Genomic DNA, 5,714 nt, shown 5'->3' with positions numbered 1-5,714 from the left:
GTCCCCGGTGTATTCTGAGATCACATACATCCTGCCACTATACCTGGGAAGGGTTGCTATATCACAGTTACACTTGATTTCTTGGCAGGCAGGACTGAGGAGGAGTAATTGGGAACAAGATTTAACAAGTTTTACATCCTATTTAGAAAACACTAGAATTCCCTTAAATAACAGGTTACAGTAGAAAGATACTGCCTGAAAGTTACCTTTTCACTTTGGTTCACCTTAAGTTTTTTGTGATTTACAGAGTTGATTCATTTGCTTATAGTACAGTCCTGCCACAAAGTGTTAAATCGCAAGATATGTATTATTCCTTCAGCATCTGCATTTTTCAAGTTTTATACTCTACTACATCCACAGTATGTCTGCAGTTCTTGTATACTTAAAAAATAATACATGAATAGACTCTTCCAAAAATGCAGATGTCCATAACGACAATGGTACTAAACGGGAAGAAGACAATGAGACAATGAAGAAAGCAAACAAATTCCATGTGGTTCAAGTCTTTAGATTTAAAAATGAGTGCTCCCCAGAGAAGCTGGCTGGCATAGAATTTGCCCCCCAAAATGGACCTGCAAATCCTCAATCCAAACTTTTGAAAACTATAGTTATGAGATGCTATAAATGCCAGTCAGAGGGAGAAGGATGAATGTGTCTTCCATTTAGCTACGAGATGTAGCAGAACCTCCTTGGCTGTTGGTGGATCAGTCAATAGCACTGAAGTACCAAAAGTGCTTTGGAGCACAGGGTAAAAGTACTGAGCATATTATCTGTCTAAATCAGTAATAGGACTTCATAGCTAGGAAAATTTTCTAAAGAGTAAAATGATTCCAGAATAGATGGATCTTTCTTCAACACTAAGTGTAGCAGAATTAAAAGGAAAAAAACGATTTACAAGTAGATATAGTGATAATAGGAAAATATAAGGCAAAGAACACAAAAAGATGAAATCAATGCTGTAGGTTCAACAGTATTTCATGAGGCTAAAAAAAAATCTGTTAACTTTGAAAGCCCTAGCAAAATATCACTCTTGTTTATCAATCACTTATTTATCATTTGACCACATGTTGAATCCTTTTCTTTCTACATACTGAAGAATCCTACAGTCAGCCTTTAAGCATTCTGCATTTCTTTGCCAATCTTGTAGATGAGTATCTTGTTCCAGTCGATTTTGGTGAGGGTGACTGGAAGCTGCCGGTGCAAAGCCTTGAATGTGGTGTCTGACATTGTTTAGTCGTCTTCACTAACTGCAGTCTGATATTCATTTTCTGCACTCTCTATGATTTTAATAAACTCCTTGGCAGTTTGGACTAAATCTTGTACATCTTTAAGACTAACCAACTGAACATTGCCATCTTCATAATAGTGAACCTGAATCTTGAGTATTCCAACCACCCGGGCAGTAGGTGGTGTAATAGTGAACTTCCACTCTGATCTCCAACGACCATTCCAGAAGTTTTTAGGCTGAAACTGGAGGCTTTCAATACATGCAATAATAGTCTGTTGTCCATCTATAGTTTTAGCATAAACAGTACAGAAGCCGTTGGAATAATGATCTTTCACGTAGGCTCTTAAAGCATTGTCACGGGATTCTCTCCAAGACTTCAAACCTCCTCTGGTCGAGGGTCACTTGCTTCTTTCTTGTAAGTGATTACACTTAGAGGAAATTGTGTTTCTTGGATCTAAAAATCGGCTATTCCCCAGGTCACCATGCTCTGTCTGTAATTAAGACCTGATCTTCATATCCTTCTATCTTCACAGATGTGAACTGGTCCATGTTATATTGGGCAAATGCATGTGCTGCTCCTTCCCTGAGGAGATTGTCATTGTTAAGTAGTAGCCCGACATCATTGAATACTTCACTGAACTCCCCTGGGGGTGCATGAGTGATGAATTTAGCAGCTATGCATACCTTCTCCTCACCCAACACCCCATCCTCCTCAAAGTGGGCCATCTTGGGCTGCTCTGAATCTACTTCTTTTATCTTTCACTCGTTCAGCAGATATTTAATGAGCACCCAGTAGGCACGCACTCTGACTCAGGAAGTGAGTACGAGATGAAGGCAAGAGAAATTCTTCCTCCTGTGGAGCGTGCAGGCTGGTGCAGGCAGGGAGAGGGTCGCGTGCGCACAGGCGCATGTATGTTACAAAGAAATCTATACCCAAGTCGGCCAACAGACGATAAAGATAGATAAAGGCTATAAATGGATAAAAATTTAGAGATAGACATAAAGAGATTTTGAGAAATAGAGATCTAGAGATGAGAGATGATAGAGGAGAAGAATTGGGGATAAGTGCAATGACGGGGGCGGGGAGCAAAGAGGTGGTATTGGGAGAGCTGGGGGGGGGTGGAAATTTTCATCAGTTGGCAAGGAATGGCTTGGCTCACGCAGCGGCCCTCCTCGGAGACCTCAGTGTGTATTTCACATGGTCAGAGGCCTCATTCCAGGAGGGGATGCCATGCGTGCCCTGAGAAGAGCCCCCGAGCCTTCCTGGACTGCTCTTGGAGTGCACTGGCACAGGAATTTCGTCCTGCCAGACTCCGCCCAACACCCAACACCAGGAGTTTCTCTGGGAGCCAACTCCGAGCCTGGGATCCTCTGCAGGAAAGAGCTTTCCTGAGCAGCGCTGTCGGGCGGGGTAGCAGCATCAGGCGGAGGGGCTTGCTGACTTCGGGGTTACTGAGGCTCTGGAGCCAGGACGGCCCTACAGGGGCCAGCAGGACAGATCCTCGAACTCTTGCATCGAGTCACTGGACGCTGGTTGTCCCCAAACCTGGAGTGGCTGCTCGCTTCCCAGGGGGGTGACGACAGTGAAGGGCTAGGATGTGTACCTGACGGCCAACGCTGCCAGCTCCTGCGGACAAGAGTACCTGGACAGAGGGAGCGGCCACCACACTGCCTTTGTCTCAAGTCAGAGCTGCCTGGTTTTTGGTGCAAAGCTCGTCTCCACTCATTGTCAATCATACTGTGAGCCAGTTACCTAATGTCCCCGTGCCTGGTCTCCTTGAATGTGAAGTTAGATAATAGTGCTATTTCCTATGGTGGTCCTGGATATTAGATGACTTGGCATATGTAAAAATGCACGTAGCTTATCATGGTGGGCATCCAACAAATTATAGGTAGGATATGAATTTTATTTTTGCTCTCAGAACACCATGTATACATTTTACTGTTTCTACCTAACAAAAGAGTTTGGATTATTCACCAAAGTTGCCCTTTTGCACACACTGCCCACCCACCCTTTCTCCCAGTGTGTGTGGCTTAGATGATGCAGCCCCACTCTTCCGGCTCCAGGCTGGGCATGTGATTCAGGCCTGGCCAATCAGAGCAGCATATTCCACCGCAGATCTTAGAATAACCATCTGAACCGGACTGAGTCAATGAAACCTTTACTTGGGGCTTCTGCTGGACAATCATAAAAGTATGTTCTTTTCCCCTGAAAATCTTATAACTCTAAGGATCTCATAAAGATTCTAAAACGCCAAGGAATCCTCTTTTCTAAAATTTGTAGAGAATACAACTAAAAATAAAGCCAACCCCAAAGACACAGAGCCACTATAGTGGACAGATTCTGAAGGACTGTGATTGAGTTCCTGCTGTGCCTGAAACCCACCTCCTAGGTCTGATGGTAACATGAATTAAGAAGTTCCTTGTTTGAGCTGAGTTTGGATTGGGTTTTCTCTATGGCAACAGTTGCAGGGACCAGCACAGCCCAGCCAGCCAACACTTCACTCTGACCTCTGGGGAAGTGAAGGTAGCCCTGGAGAATCGGAGACTGTGATCCTGATATAAAGACAGTGGCCAGATAACAGCCAACTGCAACCACAGCCCAGCACAGCCCTTCAGGGATAACCACTAACATGACGCGATGAGAGGGCACTTCACCTCCGAGGTCTTCCTCCCCCAAACCCATAACCACAGTCTAACCAGGAGAAAAATACCCAATTTCAGGAGAGGGGAAGTCCACAGAATGCCTACCCATACTCTCCAAAAGTGTCAAGGTCATCAAAAACCAGGAGAGTCTAAGCAGTCACAGCTGAGAGGAGTCTAAGGAGACATGGTGACAAAGTGGAAAAGTATACAGTTGGTCATGCATCGCTTGAGGACAGAGTCACGTTCTGAGAAATGCGTCACTGGGAAAGTCTGGGCCTGGGCAAACATCACAGAGTGTCCTTCACAATAGGGGCTACAACGTCACCGGGAGCTAGGATCTTGTAGGGCTACAGTCAATTGCTTACCAAAGCGTGGTTATGCTGCACACGATCATATTACAGAAAAGCTAAGAAAACTGGAATTTAAAAAAGACGTTTTTGTTTTGGTTTCGTTTGTTCTTTTTTTAAGGACGAGAAGGGTAGTCTCCACCTTCCCTTCCCATGAGTCTTTGCTCTGAGAGTTGGGTGGCCTGATGACCACAGGCACAACTCCCTCCACTCTAGAAATGGGAGCTAGTTTGCATCTCTTTGGATTCCATCCCTCAGGACAAAGCCTCTTCCATTCATTCCAGCACACAGGGCCCTTGGTTAGGTACTGAGGCTCGGTGCTGTCCACTACCCCTTACACTCAAGCAGTTTGCAAACTGAGGAGGAGTGGACCAAGGAGGTGGGACCCTCCTCTCGGTCATGACTTTCAGAGGCTTCACTCCCCAGCAGTTATCCTTAGGGCTAAGTCATGCTTGGCCAGGATGATCCTATGCTTCAGTAAGCTCAGCCATGACAGGGCAGAGCAGGAGAGTGGAAATGAAGGTAGCCCTGGAGAATCAAAGACTGTCATCCTGATATAAAGAGAGTGGCCAGAGAACAGCCAACCACAACCAGAGGCTCTGAAACATCCAAGCCCAGAGTCCCTTATGTTAAATCCTTAGATTTAATTTAGATTTTTTTAGAATTTTAGATGCCAATTACTAAGAGCTCCAGCAGAATGCAAAAGCACACCCCATAATTAAGTGTATTAGTATTATCAAAGTCAACAATAATACTCACCCTAAGTGGGATAAACAACGAGTTAGAACAGTCTCATGTGAACTTCAGTCCCATTTCACCAAAAATGAGTTTGGGTGCCAAACTTACAATAAAGTTAATGGTTTTCAGAGTTTCTGTGATATTGGAATTTGGGATAAGAGAGTCTACACCTGGTTATTATCCTTTCAGCTTCGACCCCAAAAGAAAATCAGTAGAGGTTGAGCATCTCCAGTCTGGAAATCCAAAGTCCAAAATGCCCCCAAATCTGAGACTTTTGAAGACTGGCACAGGCCACAAGTGAAAAACTCCACACCTGACCTCTCAGGCAGTCAAAACCCACCTGCACTAAAAATATGGTATAAAGTCACCTTTGAGCTCCGTGTAGAAGGGATATGCGAAGCACACATGAATCTCAACGTGAATTTGCAAATATTCCAAAATTGAAACCTGAAACATTTCAGATAAGGGATACTGAGCCTGTGGAATCTCTCTGTCCATCCCCAGCCTCCCAGAGCTGTGTTTGCCTCACTTCTTAAGCGTGAAGATCACCCCTTAATGTTCCCTTCAAACTTCCTTCAGCCACATCATAATGTGGATGGAGCCAGGGCTTGGCCTGGTTGGCTGCTGTCCACTACCCCTATAGTTCCCTGACCTCACCCCTGTGTCTCTCAACGGTTCTCAGCCTTGAGCTCACGTCAGTCACCTGGCTGATGAACCCCACCCCAGAAGCTCTGACTCAGGAGTCTGGGGCAGGA

At 45.0% G+C, this 5,714-nt stretch overlaps 1 pseudogene; it reads right to left on the bottom strand.

Annotated features, from left to right (window-relative positions):
- Nucleotides 1–1,068: 1,068 nt before the first annotated feature.
- On the bottom strand, nucleotides 1,069–1,954 carry LOC143400945 (F-actin-capping protein subunit alpha-1 pseudogene; annotated as a pseudogene).
- Between the last annotated feature and the right edge of the window lie 3,760 nt (nucleotides 1,955–5,714).

The sequence above is a fragment of the Callospermophilus lateralis genome, chromosome 6 (genome assembly GCF_048772815.1).
Source record: "Callospermophilus lateralis isolate mCalLat2 chromosome 6, mCalLat2.hap1, whole genome shotgun sequence".
Classification (NCBI taxonomy): Eukaryota; Metazoa; Chordata; class Mammalia; order Rodentia; family Sciuridae; genus Callospermophilus; species Callospermophilus lateralis.
Note: the sequence above shows the minus strand (reverse complement) of the source record. Positions and strands in the feature narration are given on the sequence as shown.